The 23,042-nt window shown below is 39.5% G+C and overlaps 1 protein-coding gene across 1 annotated transcript in view; it reads left to right on the top strand.

Moving 5' to 3' along the window:
* The window catches only part of ncoa2 (nuclear receptor coactivator 2), a 296,306-nt gene that overhangs the window by 95,518 nt on the left and 177,746 nt on the right, over positions 1 to 23,042 (top strand). Inside the window, exon 2 of the mRNA XM_034169909.1 lies at positions 5,831 to 5,913. The gene's annotated coding sequence lies outside the window, so the exon portion shown is untranslated. The remainder of the gene's footprint in view (positions 1 to 5,830; positions 5,914 to 23,042) is intronic.

Genomic DNA, 23,042 nt, shown 5'->3' with positions numbered 1-23,042 from the left:
GGAGCAAAGCGGCAGTAGCTCAGCTGTTTGCTGAGAATGAAAATCCGCCGAGGGAGCTGGACCACTCCTCCCACAAAGCCTGCCCACAGGCGAATGACGCAACCTACAGGCGTGAAAAAACTCAGGCATGCGCACGAAGGTTCAAACTTGTCTGATGCAAGCGCACATGATTCAAATCCATATAGTTTTTGAAAAAAATAAAAAGTCGGATACTTTTCTAACAGACCTTGTATACATACTGAAGCTTTTATCTGTCAGCAGCAGAGAGCTGCATCAGGCACTTTAGCAGTGTGAGACAGTGTAAATTTAAACTTTCTTGTTTCAATCAACATTTTTGAATTGGATTATATCTCTTAATAGGCTTGGATGAATTTAGTTTGCAGCATGTTTTTTGATGAATCTCGCAACGTATCGCACCTGACCGCCTTCAGTATGTCTCCAATTTCAAGTTTGTTTTTTGCACAAATTATGACATGTTAATAATGTGTTACTGAGGAATAAAAGCTCTGTTGTGGAAAGAAGGATGATTCCCAGGCAAGAGTCCCAGTTAGTGACTTTAATCTGTACAAAAGTGACTCACGATTCACATCTTTAAATGGTTTTGAGGGTGAGTTCATGAAGAAATTGCGGACCTGCTGCTTCTGAAAAGCAGCGAAGGAGAGAACCAGCAAAACAGCAGTCGCAGCACTGCTTCATTGCTTCATTGCTTTAAGCAGACCCACTGCAGAAGTAGCAGGTTTGCTGTCAACATAGAGAAATGATCATTTTTCCAATACACACCCTCAATAATGGCCGTTTTGACATAATGTGAACTGAAGGGCCGATAAGGGAATCGTTAAGCAAAAAGGCTGTTTATGTCGGTGGATGGAATAATTTCTTATCTATTCTTAACAGAAACTGGTTTTTGAAACCCATTCTTTCTTCCAACTCTTTAACGTTTGTGAGACCTGATGTAGCTGATTAAAAGTTTAAAAAAAAATTTAAAATTCTGTTTTTTCCTCATTCATTTCTATAGAGGGCCTGGTGGGGGCTTAATTGTACATGATGTCATCAAAGTCCACATTCCTCACAGTTTGACGTTTGAGCGTTTATCAGCAGCAGGTGAAATCAGGGTAAATTCTCCATGTTTATCACTTAATTTGTCAGGGCATATGGCACCAAAAATAAAATGGAATACATTCATATTTTTATAATTCTTTATTTATTTCCAATAGTCATGTCCTTTAACATTTTATTTACTAGTGATGCACACTTTGTCGCCAAATACACTCAACAAAAATATAAACGCAGCACTTTTGGTTTTGCTCCCATTTTGTATGAGATGAACTCAAAGATCTAAAACTTTTACCACATACACAATATCACCATTTCTCTCAAATATTGTTCACAAACCAGTCTAAATCTGTGATAGTGAGCACTTCTCCTTTGCTGAGATAATCCATCCCACCTCACAGGTGTGCCATACCAAGATGTTAATTAGACACCATGATTAGTGCACAGGTGTGCCTTAGACTGTCCACAATAAAAGGCCACTCTGAAAGGTGTAGTTTTATCACAGCACAATGCCACAGATGCCGCAAGATTTGAGGGAGCGTGCAATTGGCATGCTGACAGCAGGAATGTCAACCAGAGCTGTTGCTCGTGTATTGAATGTTCATTTCTCTACCATAAGCCGTCTCCAAAGGCGTTTCAGAGAATTTGGCAGTACATCCAACCAGCCTCACAACCGCAGACCACATGTAACCACACCAGCCCAGGACCTCCACATCCAGCATGTTCACCTCCAAGATCGTCTGAGACCAGCCACTCGGACAGCTGCTGAAACAATCGGTTTGCATAACCAAAGAATTTCTGCACAAACTGTCAGAAACCATCTCAGGGAAGCTCATCTGCATGCTCGTCGTCCTCATCGGGGTCTCGACCTGACTCCAGTTCGTCGTCGTAACCGACTTGAGTGGGCAAATGCTCACATTCGCTGGCGTTTGGCACGTTGGAGAGGTGTTCTCTTCACAGATGAATCCTGGTTCACACTGTTCAGGGCAGATGGCAGACAGCGTGTGTGGCGTCGTGTGGGTGAGCGGTTTTCTGATGTCAATGTTATGGATCAAGTGGCCCATGGTGGCGGTGGGGTTATGGTATGGGCAGACGTCTGTTATGGACGAAGAACACAGGTGTATTTTATTGATGGCATTTTGAATGCACAGAGATACCGTGACGAGATCCTGAGGCCCATTGTTGTGCCATACATCCAAGAACATCACCTCATGTTGCAGCAGGATAATGCACGGCCCCATGTTGCAAGGATCTGTACACAATTCTTGGAAGCTGAAAATGTCCCAGTTCTTGCATGGCCGGCATACTCACCGGACATGTCACCCATTGAGCATGTTTGGGATGCTCTGGACCGGCATATACGACAGTGCGTACCAGTTCCTGCCAATATCCAGCAACTTCGCACAGCCATTGAAGAGGAGTGGACCAACATTCCACAGGCCACAATTGACAACCTGATCAACTCTATGCAAAGGAGATGTGTTGCACTGCATGAGGCAAATGGTGGTCACACCAGATATTGACTGGTATCCCCCCCCCAATAAAACAAAACTGCACCTTTCAGAGTGGCCTTTTATTGTGGGCAGTCTAAGGCACACCTGTGCACTAATCATGGTGTCTAATCAGCATCTTGATATGGCACACCTGTGAGGTGGGATGGATTATCTCAGCAAAGGAGAAGTGCTCACTATCACAGATTTAGACTGGTTTGTGAACAATATTTGAGGGAAATGGTGATATTGTGTATGTGGAAAAAGTTTTAGATCTTTGAGTTCGTCTCATACAAAATGGGAGCAAAACCAAAAGTGTTGCATTTATATTTTTGTTGAGTGTAAGTGCAACAGTGTTTTGCCATTATCACTACATGTTCCTGTTTTTATTATTCTGATACAGCTACGAAATACATTCATGCACCACAACCTATGTACATGTGCATTGCGATGAGGTGCAAAATGTTTTTACTTTGCTGGAATGGCAGTAACCCACAGTCATTCACGTACTGTACATTAGCCCACACTTACACAGGCTGTTTTAGCAGATGAGTTGGGAGTTTAATAGTAGAATCTGTGAGTGTGCATGCATTGACATGAAGCTTTTTAGTGTACTTGTCCATAGGACAAGTAACCCTGGCAGTTTACTTGTCCTATAGGAAAAGCTGGTTGTCTGGACAACCCGTGACTGAGATTTAAATTAAATATTTATCACATATACTTTGCTCTGACTTGTCACTTAGTAAAAACCTGTCATACTTCTTTTGTTTGTAAGTACTTTAACTTTAATATTCCAACATAAGAATTGCAGCTGAAATAGAAAAATCATTACATTTCAACATTTTCTGGGACTGAGATTCAGATTAAATATTTATCACATCTACTTTCCTTCTTTTAGTTTTTAGGCTTTAGTGTTCTGCAGTTTTATTTCAGAAGATGTGGCAACAGAAACAGTTCATCTGGGGTAATACAGGGAGACACGTATTGCCTTAATGCAAATTTAAAAAATAAAATTAAAAAAAACTTCACTAAAAGACACAAAACATAAATAATGCATGGCCTGTGGTCTTATAGTTTTTCAAAATGTGGTGGTGATGGACACGTAATGACCCTCCACATTTAATTTTGTCTTCTATTTCTGTAACTGCATACTGTATGAAACCAAGATATTTCATGTTTTGTGAGGTCAGCTTTATTTTTATTTATTTTTTTTGTTAATATATATCCATTCCTACATTTGAGGCCTGCAGCATTTTCAGAAAAAAAAAAGGTTGGGACAGGGCAGTTTATTGTTAATGGAAGAATTAGTTGATATTTACAGCCAGTTTTCTTGGGAAATAATCAGAGGATGAATACATGAACATTTCCAAATCACTGAATATTTCTTAGACTTTATTTATATCAATCATTCAGAAATACAAACAGTGTGGTACTTTATGGTAGATCTGTGTCAGGTAGGCGGTTGTCAAAAACTAAATGTCCATGCTGGAAGAAGACAAGTGAGAGAAGCCACCAAGACACAACTTTGGAAGAATGTTTGGCTTCTGTGGGTGTGAGTGGAAAAACTGGGAATATAACATTTTTATTTTATCTTCATTTTACATACAGTCCCTACTTTTTTTATTTGTGGTTGTTTCTGTTCCATTTCTGAAATTAAAGAACTGCTATAAGGAAAAGTGTTAACATTTTATTGTTTTTTCAAACTTTGTAGTAGAACAAACACAAAAACCAGACTCTTATAAAGAAGGAAAAATGCACAAACGTGCAGGAAAAACGGAACAATGCAGACTGATTTGACTCGTGATTTTTGAAAATAATAAGCAGTAACTTACTTTGAAATAAATGAAACTGCAGCCTAATAATTTTGAAAAATAAAAATCAGCAGCTTGTATTTTTATTCAGACTAGAGTTCATTTCCTTTTTTTCTCCTTCTCAGTCACGTTTTGTGCTTGAACATAAAACAACTACATTAAGCCATCTAAAATAAATATCTGTGGAAAATAACAGTCTGTTAAAGTTCAGAGTTCTCAGCTGCTTTATGTGATTTCTGCTTTTAAACATCACTGCAGAGTTTTTTCCACATCAGGTTTTTTTAATCACACGTGTGATTTTTTTTTTTTTTTTTTTTTATTCTGTTCATTCATATATTCTCATTTTAAGGAATTTTGACCAATTTATTTCATCTCATAATTTCAGTATAACTGTCACCGACACGCGCACACGGTATGAACAGGACGCACCCTCAGAACAGTCCAAAGAGAAATAAAGGCAGCGCCACAGTTTAGTTTGTGTTGTTTTTCACTCTGTGCTCAGTGCGCTCCTCGCAGCCAGCCGACTCACGCACACACACACACACACATACACAGACGACTGCAGCGATCGGACCGAGTCTAAATTTTAGACAGCGTTAAGCAAAGCCGCCCAGTATTTTTTTCGGCGTCTTTTTCGAAAATTGACCGCTAAAATGACAGCAGGACGGTTCGCTGTCTAACACCTTGGTTCCCGCTCCGGTCTGCTCCCTGAATTTTTAATCCCGTACCGTCTCAATCATGTGATAAATAGCAAAGTTGACTCCCACAGGAATCCCGTGACCCGTGGGATTCCCAAAAATGTCAGTCTCTACTACAAACACACACTCCATACAGTGGTCTTGCGCACACATTGATATTATGTTTTCTGATTGTCCGCTGCGTGGAGAGTGGCAGAAAAAACTTCCTCGCGAGGTGCGACACAAGACGTGACGTAAATAAGAAAACAAAAAGGCAGCGGTCAGGTATTTTGGTTCCGAGCGATGAAAATAAAGAATTTGTACGTTTTAAACCAAAAAAATGCCACTTGTCCGGTTGGACAATGATTTAGAGCTATTGCTTGTCCGATCACATTTTACACTTGTCCCAGACAATCGGACAAGCGTTAATGTCCATGCCTGGTGTAAGCTACACTGGTGCAAATGTGGCTGAGCTGTTAAGGAATATATTGGAAGTAAATTCATTATGTGTCATTACAAAAATGTTACTTTGAAAAGTACCATGTCGTCCTACAGTGGGGGTGAATAAATCATGTATTGAAAAAAAAAAAATAGGCTGATATTGAATCATGAGGTGCCTCAAGATTCCCACCCCCGTTACATGGTAAGCTGTTCCGAAAAAAGAAAAAAAAAAGCTTTGGTTAAAACCCCATTGTTCCCACAATTTACATTGAGCCCTCAAAACTTTATCCCTCTGTAATGTGACGTGCTGATATGGTTCACATTATACACCTAAACTTTGTCTCTCCTCCTCCAGCAGGGAGAAGTGGATGATGGTTTATGGTTTTCCAACATTACCATCTTGCAGTGATGGCCTGAGGCACTATCTTCACTGAAACTAAGGTAAGGAACATGATCACCGTACACTCTCCCTCCAGTCTCTGGGTAGCTCAGTGGCATAAGAAGCTGGGTTGCCAGTATGTAGACTGTAGTTCAATCCCCAGTTATACTACATGTCTATATCCTTGGACAACACTTCTGCGTTGCCTTAGTCCAGCCAGATGTAAATGGGTACCAGGGGAAGTAACCTGTGCTGGACTGGCATCACATCCAAAGGGAACCATAGACACTCATCTGCTTCACACTGTGGTGTCTGAACATGAGCACGGTCACCAGTGAGCGTCACCACTTAATTCCAGTCAGAACAAGAAGCTCAGAGACAGAAAATGGACAATTGCAATGATGATTCAGTTTTACATGACAAGTAAACATAGAACTAATTGAAATATGTGTTTAGACTGTTGTTATTAACCCTCTGGGGTCTGAGTGCAGTTTTTGGACAGTTCACTCGCCTGGCATAAATGTTTTAATATTGCTGTTAACAGCTCTCCCTGCATCCCACAATCAAAATTTATCTCTCTTTTTTCAGGACAACCTGTGCTTTCAGAATATATATGTTTTTGTTGTGTTTTATAAGTGTAATAAAGGTTTACAATCAAAAAATAGGCAAGGAAAAAATAATAATTGTGTGGAATAAAAAAAATAATTTTCCACACACTTTTATTCAAAACACACAGCAAACTATAATAAACAACTGTTTTGACACTTTATAAAGGTAATTTGAGGTCTTGTGTGAAAGACTGTGCAACAAAAAGGTTCAAACAATAAACACAAATGCACATTTTGAACAATATATACAAAATGGTCTATGCGTTTTGTTCTCCATTGATATGGTAAACAGTGCTTTACGCAGAGAAAGCAACAGAGTTATCCAGTAACATTCATGTGCAAACTAGTGGAGCAATCCTGATAGTTACACACTCTTTGAGCACGTGAGGTTGTCATCAGAGGCTCTCCTTCTGCTCGTGCTTTCACTGATCGCTGTGCGTAATGGCGCAGGGCACACTGAGTATGTACTAATAGTATGTACTCATTGGAGCACCCAGGGGGCTATTCAAACGGGCCAACTAGTAACATATCACTCCTGAAAATGATCTTTGGCTTTTCACGTGAGGTGAATCTGCCCTACGATTGGATTTTGGAAAACCATGTGACGTGAACCAATTCCGATTGGACACTCACATTGCGCACGTCATCACACAGCTTCTATGAGGAGTACAAAGATGGCCGATGGCTGGCTCGAAAGTCCGCGGACTTAACTTTTCAGCAAAAAGTAAGCTTTTATCTCATATCATTAAAAAGTTATTTATAATTTAGTAAAGCTTGGTCTTAACCGTCATATATGACGACGTCGGCCCCAGAAGGTTAAAGGACTGAATCTGGTGTCATGTGTGTGCTGGTAGGAAGGCGTATACTATTAACAGTGATGTCTTACTGTGTAGAAACCTTAATGATTTCACTTTGAGTGGCAGAACTAGGCTTGTCAAAATTATTTTTGTTGGATGGTGTATTGTCCCAGAAATTTTAGTAACCAATACTATCACCACTATAAGGTCTTCCAGTGGCAAGAAAAAAAAAAATTCTGAACCCTTGAGTAATAGCTCACATTTAAATAATAATAATTCAGGTTTCTGCATGTAAAAACTTCTAAAATGATGCTCTTTAAGCTCAGTGAAAACTAATTGCCACATCGTGACAGGAAAAAAGTATAGAAGATAAAAAGGGTGGGTTGCAAAAGTTACTGCACCCTTTAGTGTAACACAAGTAAATCATCCCTTTGACAGCCAATCTTCTTCAGACAAGTCAGGAGATGGCTACATGAGCCTTTCCAAGTCACTGAATATATCTTGGACTTCATTTACATCAATCATTAAGAAGTACAAACTATGTAGTATTTTTGCTTATTCTTGGCAAGACCTTGCAGGATTGTATCATGGCAGTCCTAATAGAGTCTCAATGATGTTGTGCTAAATCATGGTGATTCTTTCCTCACTCATTATGTATTGCCTTCTATGTTGTAATAAGGTCAAGATGCAATCTTGGAGAACTCTAGAGTTGGCAGGACATGGTCTATAGCTTCACCAGGACACCTCTGACATGATGTATTTGTGGTCAGAACCCTGTATATGGTCATGAGCTTTAGGAAAAAATGTGTCTTGCCCCTCACCCCCTAATGACTGCAGACTTCTTAGCCTTTAACAGGCAGAGCTCAGTGTTTTGTTTATTATATTGAAATCCCTCCCCTTCCCATTCTGCGACATCCTGAAGTGACCGCCAGAGTTAAAGATTCATGAGCATGATCAGCTTTCAGTAAATGGGGAACCTGTCTCTTGGTTGCACTTTAGAGCCATTACCTTAGTGATTCTGGAGTGAACAGGCTCTTGAGTGGAGCTTGATCACAGGCAAGGTGCACACATCTGTCAACCAGTTGTTCAGTTTATCTTGTGTTAACACGGTACAAATTCAAGGTGTCTTTGGCGGTCTTACTTTGTCTTCATTTTGCAAAAGGAAACTAAACCACTTTATATACAGTATAATCTAATTTCTTTTAAGTGCCCCTGTTTTGCTCTCTTTAACAATGTTTGATTTCGCAAAAGGTTTGCACCGGATGTCCTTCTTGATGCAACTCGAGATGTGCATGGAAAGTGGGGTACAGGTAGCCTTGAACCAGAGACCTTCTGTTGTAGCGCATGCTTACACTATGCCCAGGTGCCGTGGACCGAGCATAACTTCCCCCATCCCAACCTGTCCACTAGCCTGTACTCAAATGACAGTCCACATTCATGGCCGAGTAACTTTACCTTAGTGGTTATGTCAGTGTTTTGAAAAAGAATAATGGAGTATTTGAAATAATAATACTTCTGATGACATCTATATATTAAAAGTGAAGTACTTGTACATGTGTGCATGCGTTCGTGTGTGTAACTTTGATCACAGAGAAACTGCGGAGAGCTGACGTTTGCCATTTTGTATGCCTATGTATTTTGGGTCAAGGATGAATGCCGCAGAAACAGACGGTTGATAAGACTAATATTTTTGGAGGAATTGGGGATATTAGGTAACAGTGAACAAAGAATGTTGATTTCACCATTAATCAGTGCCCTGGTAACCAGACAAGCTCTGAACAAAGCATATATATCTGAATATATATAAGCATATATATCTGAACAAAGAATATCGCAACCTTGCCAGCTATAAAACATGAAATCAATTAAATGTGCCAAATAATAAATCCAATTATACACAAAACTTTCTCATTTTAATTTCCTGCACTTTCAGTTAAAATTATAGAAACTTTGCAAAATTTGCCACCCTTGTCAGTTACCTATTTTATAAAGGCTACCTGATCTAAAACCTGTGGCTCCCCACGGGCAACATGCTAGTTAGATTTATGCAAGGAGGTGAAGTAGTTTAATATTTAGTATAACCGAATAAAGGTTGATATGAATGAGTTGAGTGGCTCCTCATGTACAGCTGTCACTCCTCCAAAAAATAAAACAAAAAAATTACCGGGCCCCTGCTTTTTCTTTGTTCTCAACTCTGAAATAATGACTTCATCTTTACAATCACTTTTTATTATCTAGCTCCTAGTTGTCTGTCAGATATACGTGTGTGTGTGTGTGTGTGTGTGTGTGTGTATGTGTATACAGTGGTATGTGAAAGTTTGGCACTGATTTCCATGATATTCCTTTATAAATCATTGGTTGTCTGGATCAGCAATTTCAGTTAAATATATCACATATCAGACGAACACACTGATATTTAAGAAGTCCGTTACTTTTCTAACAGACCTCGTATAGCAGACAAACAGTAATATTTGAGAAGTGAAATGAAGTTTCTAGTATTTACAGAAAGTGTGCAATAATTATTTCAACAAAACTAGGCGGGTGCATAAATTACGGCACACTTTTAATTTTATTGATTTGAATACATTTAACACTAATTATTGGAACACAAAATTGGTTTGGTAAGCTCCTTATCTCTTGACCTCCTTACACAGGTGAATCCATTCATGAGAAAGGGTATTTAAGGTGGCCATTTGCAACTGTTTCTAATCTTTACATCTCTTCTAATGAGTGGCAACATGGGATCCTCAAGACAACTCTCAAATAACCTGAAAACAGATTGTTCAACATCATGTTTTAGGGGAAGGATACAAAAAGCTATCTCAGAGATTTCACGTCAGTTTCCACTGTGAGGAACATAGTGAGGTAATGGAAGACCACAGGCACAGTACTAGTTAAGGCCCAAAGTGGCAGGCCAAGAAAAATCTCAGATAAGCTGAAGTGAGGAATGGTGAGAACAGTCAGTCAGCCCACAGATCTGCTCCAAAGACCTACAAAATGATCTTGCTGCAGATAGTGTCTCTGTGTATCGTTCAACTATACAGCGCACTTTGCACAAGGAAATGCTGTATGGGAGAGTAATGCAGAGGAAGCCTTCTCTGCTTACACGCCACAAACAGTCACTTGAGATATGCTAAAAGCACATTTGGACACGCAAGTTTCATTTTGTAACAAGGTGCTGTGAACTGATGAAACTAAAATTGAGTTATTTGGACATAACAAGGGGCCGTATGCATGGCTGAAAAAGAACACAGCATTCCAAGAAAAACACTTGCTACCTACGAGGTCTGTTAGAAAACTATCCGACCTTTTTATTTTTTGCCAAAACCATATGGATTTGAATCACGTGTGATTGCATCAGCCAAGCTTGAACCTTCGTGCGCATGCGTGAGTTTTTTCACGCCTGTCGGTTGCGTCATTCGCCTGTGAGCAGGCTTTGTGTGAGCATTGGTCCACCCCCTTCGTCGGATTTTTATTGCAAGTAAAATGTCTGAACGATTTGGAGCTTTGCTGCATCAAATTTTTCCAGAAACTGTGAGAGACAGCCAGGTGGACATCATTCGGAAAATTTAGATGGCTTTCAGGGACGATTTTATGGGGATCACACAAATTAAGGAGTGTTACAGTCGGTTTAAAGATTTAAATTCAAAATTTAAATTCCTCCGCACGTCTGTCTCAGTGTGCCGAAAAAGTGCTGATGTCCACGTCTTCTGCAATTTCTCTGGTAGTCAGACGACGTCCCGGATCAACACAGCATTCAGTTTGGAAATGAACGGCACATTCCACTGTTACAGGAGTTTTTGTCATGGAAAGAGGAGTGGAGGAATTCGCGCGTCGGGACGGAGCCGCATGGTGCAAAGCAACGCCGTGATGAAGCCTCACAGGACATGTTCTGGCATGTCCAGCTCATCCACAATTTCTCGGATAGTCACACGACTGAAAAGCCACCGCAAGCCGTCTGAAAGCCATCTGAAAATCATCCTGTGAGACCAACACGGAGGTGCTTTTGTCCCGCGCCATTTGCAGCTCTGTGGCGCATTCCTCCACTCCTCTTTCCATGACAAAAACTCCTGTAACAGTGGAATGTGCCAAAAAAGTGCTGATGTCCACGTCTTCTGCCATTTCTGTGGTAGTCACACGATGTCCCGGATCAACACAGCCTTCACTTTGGAAATGATCTGGTCGTTTCAGCCTGTCGATCGCCGCTCGGAGTGCGGCGCGCTCTCAGCCGCTGTGGGCGGTCTTTAAACTGGCTGTAACACTCCTTAATCTGTGTGATCCCCATAAAATCGTCCCTGAAAGCCATCTGAATTTTCTGAATGGTGTCCACCTGGCTGTCTCTCACAGTTTCTGGAAAAATTTGATGCAGCAAAGCTCCAAATCGTTCAGACATTTTACTCGCAATAAAAATCCGACGAGGGGGGTGGACCACTGCTCACACAAAGCCTGCTCACAGGCGAATGACGCAACCGACAGGCGTGAAAAAACTCACGCATGCGCACGAAGGTTCAAGCTTGGCTGATGCAATCACACGTGATTCAAATCCATATGGTTTTTGCAAAAAATAAAAAGGTCGGATAGTTTTCTAACAGACCTCGTACAGTAAAATTTGGAGTTGGCCAGTGCAGGTACTGGGAATCTTGTTAAAGTTGAGGGTCACATGGGATTCCGGTCAATATCAGCAGATTCTTGAGAACAATGTTCAATAATAAGTGACAAAGTTGCACCAGGGCTGGATCTTTCAACAAGACAACGACCCTAAACATTGATCAAAATCTACTAAGGCTTTCATGCAGAGGAACAAGTACAATGTTCTGGAATGGCCATCTCAGTCCCCAGACCTGAATATTATTGAAAATCTGTGGTGTGATTTTAAGCGGGCTGTCCATGCCCGGAAACCAGCAAACCTGACTGAACTGGAGATCTTTTGTAAAAGAAGAATGGTCCAAAATACCGTCAACCAGAATCCAGACTCTCATTGGAAGCTGGAGGAAACGTTTAAAGGCTGTTATTTCTGCAAAAGGAGGATCTACTAGATATTGGTGTATTTTTTTTATTTTTTTTCTCTGTTGGGGTGCCCAAATTTATGCACCTACCAATTTTTTTTTTAAATAATTATTGCACACTTTCTGTAAATACTAGAAATTTAATTTCACTTCTCAAATATCAGTGTGTTCATCATATGATATATTTAACTGAAATTGCTGATCCAAACAACCAATAATTTATTAAAAAAAATCATGATGGAAATCAGGGGTGCCCAGGTGTGTGTGTGTATGTATATATATATAAACAAACTTTGGCCAGACATGATGCAGAGCACTCACACTAGTTAAACTAAATGGACTTGGGTGGCCTGGAGTGGATAACATGCCGAGGCACAGTCCAGAGTGTCTAGTGTTAGTAAGTGCACTTACCGCTTGCACCACCGTGCTGCTCCAGGTTAATTCATATTGAAGGCTTTTTCTCATTTTTACCTGACCTCGGCCAAAAATCTTCCTCTTGATTTGGATGAAATACATGGCAGACATACAACCCCAATTCCAGTGAAGTTGGGACATTGCGTAAAATGTAAATAAATAAATAAAATAAATAAAAACAGAATACAATGATTTGCAAATCCTCTTCAACCTATATTCAATTGAATATGCCACAAAGACAAGACATTTAATGTTCAAACTGATAGACTTTTTTGTTTTTGTTCAAATATTGCTCATTTTGAAATGGATGCCTGCAGCACGTTTCAAAAAAGCTGGGACAGTGGTATGTTTACCACTGTGTTACATCGCCTTTTCTTCTAACAACACTCAATAAGTGTTTGGGAACTGAGGACACTCATGATTGGGTATAAAAGGAGCATCCCCAAAAGGCTCAGACGTTCACAAGCAAAGATGGGGCAAGGATCACAACTTGGTGAACAACTGCGTGAAAAAATTGTCCAACAGTTTAAGAACAATGTTTCTCAGTGTTCAGTTGCAAGGAATTTAGGGATTCCAACATCTACAGTCCATAATATAATCAGAAGACTCAGAGAATCTGGAGAACTTTCTTCAAGTAAGCTGCAAGGCCGAAAACCAACATTGAATGCCCGTGACCTTCGATCCCTCAGGTGGCACTGCATTAAAAACCGACATCATTGTGGAAAGGATCCACATTTTGCACATGTGTAAAGGAGCCACATTCTGCACGTTACGCCAGCGTGGCTTCGTAGTAAAAGAGTGCGGGTACTAGATTGGCCTGCCTGCAGTCCAGACCTGTTGGCCATTGAAAATGTGTGGCGCATTATGAAGCACAAAATATGACAACAGAGACCTCGGACTGTTGAACAACTGAAGTTGAACATCAAGCAAGAATGGGAAAGAATTCCACCTACAAAGCTTCAACAATTCGTGTCGTCAGTTCCCACATGCTTATTGAGTGTTGTTAGAAGGAAAGGTGATGTAACACAGTGGTAAACATACTACTGTCCCACCTTTTTTGAAATGTGTTGCAGGCATCCATTTCAAAATGAGAAAATATTTGCACAAACACAATAAAGTTGATCAGTTTGAACATTAAATATCTCGTCTTTGTGGTGTATTTTATGGTGTAAATTGGGACATGTGTCCCAATTTCATTGGAATTGGGGTTGTACATTTTGTGAACAGTCACCTGTGTTTGAGATGGAAACTTGAGTTCAGATATGCAGCTGTTTAATCATAATTTAGTCAACCATCATAAGGAACTGAGGAGCCCACACAAGTGTTTGACAGTAAATTTCCAGAGAGAACTGGATCTTAACTCTGTATAAATCTATAATTTATGTGGTTGTGTAACTACGTATCCCTGGATAATTTTTATTGCTGCCACTCCGGTCTCTATATGCTGTACACTGATCTCTCACATTCTCTCTCTCCTTTCTTGGTTTCCCTCTAAGCTCACATGCCAGTACCTCAAGTCTTGTTAAAAGAATCAAAAACGTAAAACTTCATTTTCATATCTTGATCTATTTGTTCAACTCATTACCATATTATTTCTGCAACCTTTCTTTTCCTTTGTGTGAGCAGAGAATTTCTATCAGAATATCTGGTTCAAAGTTTGAGGCCTGTAGTTTGCTACCCAGTTCATATTGAAATTTGAAAATTGGAAGCTGGAAGAAGACAGATTTCAAGCCAGCGAGACATTATTTATTACCCAACTGTGGTTTTAAATTTTCTCGATGATCCTTTATTATCATAGAGGAAGCTTCAAATACTTTCCTGATTGCCTTTGGTGCAGTATTCATAGTCATGCACAACATTGTCTGAGCTTCAAAAACATAGGGTGTGTCTCTGTAATGAAGGTCCTTCTAACCCACATGATTATAGGAATGCCACACTCGCACCCTCTCCCCCTTGGCATGAAGTTGCAAGTCTTTGTATTCCTCTCATTATATTACAACGAGAATGGGTATTTCACTATTTTTGAAAGACTGCACTAAGGAGACACTAATTTTTGAGTTTTATCATTTTTATGTTTGTAAAACCTCTAAATAAATATTTATTTGAAGGGGGTTTCACAGCTGTTCTTAAATGGCATACGCAAAAGCAAACCAAGGTGTAACTCTGACAGGAACAAGATATAGTTAACCTGACTAAACATGTATTTTCACACATGGAACAACAAACATTGTTTGTGTACCGTAATTTCCGGACTATAAGTCGCTACTTTTTTCACACACTTTGAACACTGCGACTTAAACATTGATGCTGCTAATTTATGGAATTTTACAGGCTTTCTCATAAGTCAAAATACTTCATTTGATCCTGTCCATTGACTCACTGAAAGCTGTGGTCCTCGTGGTGTAAATAAACACACAAAGTAATTATAAAGTCTTGCCTTTTAGTTTTAGTGGATTCATCATCATGTGCTGAATTAAATTATCCACATAAAGCCTCTGATTTTGGACAGTGAAATCTGAAAAGACTTTAATTTATTATTGTGTCTGAAGAAAAGTCCCTTGGGCACTTTGCTATGTGAAATCAGTCAGTGGAGCGCGCACCCCCCCACCGGGTCTCTGTCTTTGCTCCACAAGTTGAAAAAGGCACAGCGTATCACTTACCACAGACACCAGGCAATACTGGCTGTACGAGATGAAATTATCTCATGATCCACAAAGGGAAAAAAAAAGTTAAAGGTACTCAGACCCCTATGTGGAGCGGAGACGCCACACACTACCATGCACGCTAAATGCCATGCTGGTCATGTAACACATGGCTCGATATAACCATTTGCACGCTGGCCTGGCGCCGATTTGGCCCATTTTCGGGTCACTACGGGCCAACACAATTTATCAAATGATGGCTCGCTCGGGCCACTACAAAAATACGCAAAATTCTATTTATTTTACCATATTTTGCAGTGGCAAAGTTGAATTTCTTCACATCTCCTTGTCATCAAACTTCACTGAGTCCGCCATCTTTGTTTTGGTCTCGCACCACGCTCCATGCTCCCGCAGAATCTCACGCACATTGAAATGTATGTTGTCGATGCGTGGAGCATGCGTTCGCCCGCTAAAGGAATTGGCCAGAAATGAAGCTTAGTGATGATGAGTTAAGGGAGAGAGACAGGCTATATGAAAGAAACAAGAGGAAGAGAGGTTTTGTCCTGACCTGGCCACAGAAATGGCCGTGGCGTGGTCATGACCAAGAGAAGAATGAGGTTTTCTGCCAAATTTGCACGGCCTATCCGTCGTATGCTGACAAGTAAGTAAAGTATATGCTTGGTCCTGGTAGACCCTGGCTGTTTTGAAGCTAGTTTAAAAGTCTAACCAGCTATTTTTAGATCTATAACTCCAATTCAGACAAGGCATACTTTTTAGTTTTGATATGGACCTGTATTTTACATTTCTGACTGTGAGTTAGCCAACTCTGAGGGTTGCTTAAAAATGCACTCTAAATGTTTTTGAAGTCACTTTATTTATTTATTTTTTTACACTTGAGAATACCCTCTAATAAATTTTTTTTTCCTTCATGGTCTATAGACTATTTTATGTTTTTCTGGATTGGTTTATATTATATAGGCAGTTTTATTTGGCCAGTGGGGCAAATTGGTTTATGTCAAGCCCTGTAACACTTTCAGGAAAAAAAAAGCATTTACAGTACGTATTTAATTAAAAGTTAAAACATCTTTCTGTCTGACATGTTTCTGTGTAAATATCTCATGTTACAGCGTGGAGACCTGTTTATAGACAAGTGCGACCTGTTTATGTCCATTTTGTTTTCTTTTTAAAATTGGTGGGTGTGGCTTATATTCAGATGCGCTCTATAGTCTGGAAATTATGTAATATTTACGTATATCTGGTAACCAATGGAGCAGCGCAGTGTCATTTGAACCCCTGCGTGATATTGCGGGTTTTGTCCACTTCCAGGGACAGCCTGCCATTGCGAAACACAAACACAGCATCACTTTGCATGGAAAGATTGTGTACTGTTTTGTTTTTGGCTGCAGTCACCAAAGCATCCACAAAAAGTGCAGGTTTTTATGTTGCCCAGTGGAGAAAGGAAGACAAGGCAAATGGAGGAGTCTGTGTCGGTAAGTTTTAATGAGATTTCATGTGAATAATGATAATGAGGCTGTCCCCAGAAGTACAATTTTTGCATCATATGCTCTTTCATTTAATCCCTTTATCACCCACCCTCAAATGAGACTATGCTGCCCAGTACTCCTCAAAGCAAAGAGTCATTTATAGCATATAAAACTGTTTATCTACCATTACAAAATTGAGCCACAGACTTGCCACTTTCAGGTAATTTTATTCACTGCGCACAATTATAAGATCGGCAAAGAGAATTACAGCCAATATGGAGAATGATAAAACACTTTTTCTGATTAGAAATTTAACCTTATGACACTCTGCATCCACATTGGTGACCTTGCATTTGCTAATTCAAAGCTCATGTCTTAGTAGGTTGTGGTGTAAATTTGACCAACTTTGACACACCTTCCTTCCTCTTTTTTTTTTTTTACTATATTTTATTTTATTTTATTTTTTTGAGGAGGTATGTTTCTCATAAGTGCTGCATATAGTGTAATTTAGATGGCAGTAAATCCTTACAACTTTTTAAATGGTATAATTAGACTTGAGTTGTTGTGAGCCATTTATTGCAAAATGTCATGTACAGGCTGTGGCAGCTGAGTGTGACAGGAGAACGTTATCATCTTCAGCACTCTAAGCTGCAGTAGCTCCTTGTTGTCTCTGCATTCCTCTTGGCAGACTATGTGGCTCCAGATCAATCCTGGACAGTTTTCTCCCGTGACACCTAAGATACAAGCATTGACATACCTACGATCTCTTCCCTCAAGTGAACTTTGTGCTTTCAAAGTCAGTTGACATTTCAGTTTTTGCTTCCTTTTTGGGTCAATAGAATTATTTGTATTTGCTATTCACTGTTACTGCATACATTGAAAGTTGACATCACTTACATATTATGGCCCTTTGTCAAGTTGCATATGCAATGATGCACTAACCAACAAATCATTAAAATCTCATTTGTGGTATACTAGTCTGACACACTGGAAAAGTCATCTGTGATGTCGCGATGCTGAGGCAAAGCTTTTAATTTCAATTTATTTTCATTTATATAGCGCCAGATCACAACAGAGTTGCCTCAAGGCGCTTCACACAAGTAAGGTCTATCCTTACTAACCCCCAGAGCAACAGTGGTAAGGAAAACTCCCTCTGAGGAAGAAACCTCAAGCAGACCAGACTCAAAGGGGTGACCCTCTGCTTGGGCCATGCTACAGACATAAATTACAAAACAATTCACAGAAACAATTCACAAAACGAATATACAGGAAATGCTGTTGGTGCACAGGACAGGGGGGTTTCCAGCACAAATACAATTCCCATATCTGGATGGAGCTGCACCTTAAAGAGAGAGGAAAAACAGAACCAGGCATCAGAAAAACAAGAAATACTGTACTTTCAATATCAGTACCTTACATTTACACACTTTTCTCTTTTACATTCAATCTCTTTTTTGCTACTACATACTTTAATTTTTTTCTTTTTTAAATTTGCGCTTTTAACACAACTTTTTAAATCTGTTATTTTTTATGTTTATTTTCTTTCCTTCACCAGACCTTTACGTCTGCGTGTGATTTACTCAGGTTTATATACTTGCATTGAAAGGCTTGCACTTTACCTTTCATGGTACTTGTTACAATGATAAAGAATCTGAATCTGAATTTAGATGTGTGTTGGCCATATGTGTAGGCGATGGTACGCATGAAAACCTCGAATGTGAAATACATGTATGTGAAAGTTTTCAAAGCTTTCGCATTAAGGGCTTATAAATGGCCTTTTTTGATCACCTAAATATACCAAAATCTGAAGTCCAGACGAAAGAAGAGAACACCTTTGTGCTTCAAAATGTGAGGAAAGTGTTTCCAAAAATGCCACCAATTTGAGGTTGAAGCAGCAGAGGAGACCTTCATCTGGTTAAATGTCCTGAGGGTCCAGCTCACCTGTCGTCTTTGCAAATTCACACCTGCTACTACGCTTTTAAATAAAACAAAGGCTCTTTAAATAGCAACTATTTTATTATTTCAAAAAACCTTTCCTCATTTTAACATTAAATGAATGAATCATTAAATTTGTCCATGAAGTCAAAGTTCAGTTAACACATTTGCACAGGTAGAAGAAGCCCTGCCCCTATTGTACATAATTTTAAAACATTCACAATCACTAGAATCGTGAAATCCTAATGAACAAACACTGCAGCCGTTGCATCATCTCCTGTTGTGTTTATAGTAAATATTTATATTTTTTTCTCTGTGTCTTTTTTCCTGGTTAAAATGCAGATATGAATGAAGGATTCTACCAGACTACTTTTCATACTATTTTGTCTAAAAATAAATGTCCAAGGTTCATTATCATGTTAACCCTCTGGGGCCGACGCCGTCGTATACGACGACTAAGACCAAGCTTTACTAGATTATAAATAACTTTTGAATGGTATGAGATAGAAACATACATTTTTTTTGCTGACAAGTTAACTCCGCGGACTTTCGAGCCAGCCATCGGCCATCTTTGTACTCCTCATAGAAGCTGTGTGATTTTCTCTCAAAAATTCTTGAAAGGGTAGTTGAAAACAGCTAACTGATCATCTGCAGAGGAATGGTCTATTTGAAGAGTTTCAGTCAGGTTTTAGAATTCATCATAGTACAGAAACAGCATTAGTGAAGGTTACAAATGATCTTATGGCCTCAGACAGTGGACTCATCTCTGTGCTTGTTCTGTTGCTTTTGATACTGTTGACCATAAAATTTTATTACAGAGATTAGAGCATGCCATAGGTATTAAAGGCACTGTGCTGCGGTGGTTTGAATCATATTTATCTAATAGATTACAATTTGTTCATGTAAATGGGGAATCTTCTTCACAGACTAAGGTTAATTATGGAGTTCCACAAGGTTCTGTGCTAGGACCAATTTTATTCACTTTATACATGTTTCCCTTAGGCAGTATTATTAGACAGCATTGCTTAAATTTTCATTGTTACGCAGATGTTACCCAGCTTTATCTATCCATGAAGCCAGAGGACACACACCAATTAGCTAAACTGCAGGATTGTCTTACAGACATAAAGACATGGATGACCTCTAATTTCCTGCTTTTAAACTCAGATAAAACTGAAGTTATTGTACTTGGCCCCACAAATCTTACAAACATGGTGTCTAACCAGATCCTTACTCTGGATGGCATTACCCTGACCTCTAGTAATACTGTGAGAAATCTTGGAGTCATTTTTGATCAGGATATGTCATTCAATGCGCATATTAAACAAATATGTAGGACTGCTTTTTTGCATTTGCGCAATATCTCTAAAATTAGAAAGGTCTTGTCTCAGAGTGATGCTGAAAAACTAATTCATGCATTTATTTCCTCTAGGCTGGACTATTGTAGTTCATTATTATCAGGTTGTCCTAAAAGTTCCCTGAAAAGCCGTCAGTTAATTCAAAATGCTGCAGCTAGAGTACTGACATGGACTAGAAGGAGAGAGCATATCTCACCCATATTGGCCTCTCTTCATTGGCTTCCTGTTAATTCTAGAATAGAATTTAAAATTCTTCTTCTTACGTATAAGGTTTTGAATAATCAGGTCCCATCTTATCTTAGGGACCTCATAGTACCATATCACCCCAATAGAGCGCTTCGCTCTCAGACTGCAGGCTTACTTGTAGTTCCTAGGGTTTGTAAGAGTAGAATGGGAGGCAGAGCCTTCAGCTTTCAGGCCCCTCTCCTGTGGAACCAGCTCCCAATTCGGATCAGGGAGACAGACACCCTCTCTACTTTTAAGATTAGGCTTAAAACTTTCCTTTTTGCTAAAGCTTATAGTTAGGGCTGGATCAGGTGACCCTGAACCATCCCTTAGTTATGCTGCTTTAGACTTAGACTGCTGGGGGGTTCCCATGATGCACTGAGTGTTTCTTTCTCTTTTTGCTCTGTATGCACCACTCTGCGTTTAATCATTAGTGATTGATCTCTGCTCTCTTCCACAGCATGTCTTTTTCCTGGTTCTCTCCCTCAGCCCCATCCAGTCTCAGCAGAAGACTGCCCCTCCCTGAGCCTGGTTCTGCTGGAGGTTTCTTCCTGTTAAAAGGGAGTTTTTCCTTCCCACTGTCGCCAAGTGTTTGCTCACAGGGGGTCGTTTTGACCGTTGGGGTTTTTCCGTAATTATTGTATGGCTTTGCCTTACAATATAAAGCGCCTTGGCAGCTGTTTGTTGTGATTTGGCGCTATATAAATAAAATTGATTTTGATTTGATTTGATGACGTGCACAATGTGAGTGTCCAATCGGAATTGGTTCACTGACACATGGTTTTCCAAAATCCAATTGTAGGGCATATTTACCCCACGTGAAAAGCCAAAGATCGTTTTCAGGAGTGATATGTTACTAGTTGGCCCATTTAAATAGCCCCCTGGGTGCTTCAATGAGTACATACTATTAGTACATACTCGGTGTGCCCTGCGCCATTACGCACAGTGATCAGTGAAAGCAGGAGCACACGGAGAGCCTCTGATGCCAATCTCACATGCTCAAACAAAGAGTCTGTAACTATCAGGATTGCTCCACTAGTTCGCATGTGAATGTTACTGGATAACTCTGTTGCTTTCTCTGCATAAAGCACCGTTTACCATATCAGTGGACAACAGAACACATAGACCATTTTGTATATATTGTTCAAAATGTGCATTTTTGCTGTACAGCCTTTCACACAAGACCTCAAATTACCTTTATAAAGTGTCAAAACAGTTGTTTATTATAGCTTGCTGTGTGTTTTGAATAAATGTGTGTGGAAAATTATTTTTCGCTTTATTTTTTTCCTTGCCTATTTTTGATTGTAAACCTTTATTACACTCATAAAACACAACAAAAACATATATATTCTGAAAGCACAGGTTGTCCTGAAAAAAGTGACATAAAACTTGATTGTGGGATGCAGGGAGAGCTGTTAACAGCAATAATAAAACATTTATGCCAGGCAAGTGAACTGTACAAAAAATGCCCTCGGACCCCAGAGGGTTAATCAAGAAATCATCTCACCTGAAACAGCATATAAGTTATGGCTTTAATTCACAGACAAACATCAAAGATTTCTAAAGAATCTTCTTTTCTTTTTTTTTTTAAACTTAAAACTATTTTAATTACAAGTTACTTAATGTAAGGAAAAAAACATTTTTTTTTTTAACTTAAAACTATTTTAATTACAAGTTACTTAATGTAAGGAAAAAAAAACGATTTTCTTTAATAAACTGCTGTGTAGAAATTAGCAGTTCTGATGTTCCTGACACACATCTACACTGTTCTGTGTTTTGGCCTGATGCCTCATTTCTTTTGGCTTTAAAGTAAGGGTGTAACAAAGATTTAAAAAAAAAAGAAATTCCACAAAATTTGGCACTCAGAATGCAGGCAGTAGTGTTTCAGAGGATTATAAATTAAAAAATCTTCAGAGGGTAGCTGGCCCTGGATCTTCCTTATCCTGCAGCACTCAGTGTGCAGCTCGCTGCAAGGAGAACTGTAGCGGCTACAGAACTTTTCCCTCAGCGCTCAGTGCACGGCACACTGCAGGAGAACTTTAGCGGCTGTACGAGAACTTGTCCCCCAAGAACTTGTCCCCCAAGAACTTTGCCCATAGCTGCACAACGATCCACACCAGAGAAGCTTTGTGCGCTGTCCCATGGAAAAGGCACGAAGCAAAGAATGGGGAGAAAAAAACCTACAGTGTGAAATGGCAGACAATTCTCTTTTCTTGCCCGCAATAACAGGCGATAGTCTGGTAGCAACTTTAATCAGCAGAATAGTGGGTCACGATTGACATCTTGAAATGGCTTTGACAGAGGTTGATGGGGAAAAAATGATCATTTCTCTTGATTGATTGTGGACCTGCAGTAGGGCATATCGTTCAGGCATATCTCAACCTTACCACTTATAAAACATGGTATCAACAAAATGTGCCAAATAATAAATACAGTTCTTCACAAAACTTTCACATTTTAATTTCCTGCTCTTTCAGTTAAAATTATTATAGAAACGTTGCATAATTTATTACCACCCTTGAAAAAATATCAGCTACCTATTTTATAAATTCTACCTAATCTAGAGCCCGTAGATCGCCATGGGCAATGCGCTAGTGTGTGTATGTACAGTGAGGTAAGTAAGTATCTGATCCACTGTCGATTTTGCAAGTTTTCCACCTACAAAGAATAGAGAGGTCTGTAATTTTTATCATAGTTACACTTCAACTGTGAGACAGAATCT

This window comes from Thalassophryne amazonica, chromosome 1, assembly GCF_902500255.1.
Source record: "Thalassophryne amazonica chromosome 1, fThaAma1.1, whole genome shotgun sequence".
NCBI classification, from domain to species: Eukaryota; Metazoa; Chordata; class Actinopteri; order Batrachoidiformes; family Batrachoididae; genus Thalassophryne; species Thalassophryne amazonica.
The sequence above is the reverse complement of the archived record's forward strand: the minus strand, read 5'-3'. Positions and strand labels throughout refer to the sequence as shown.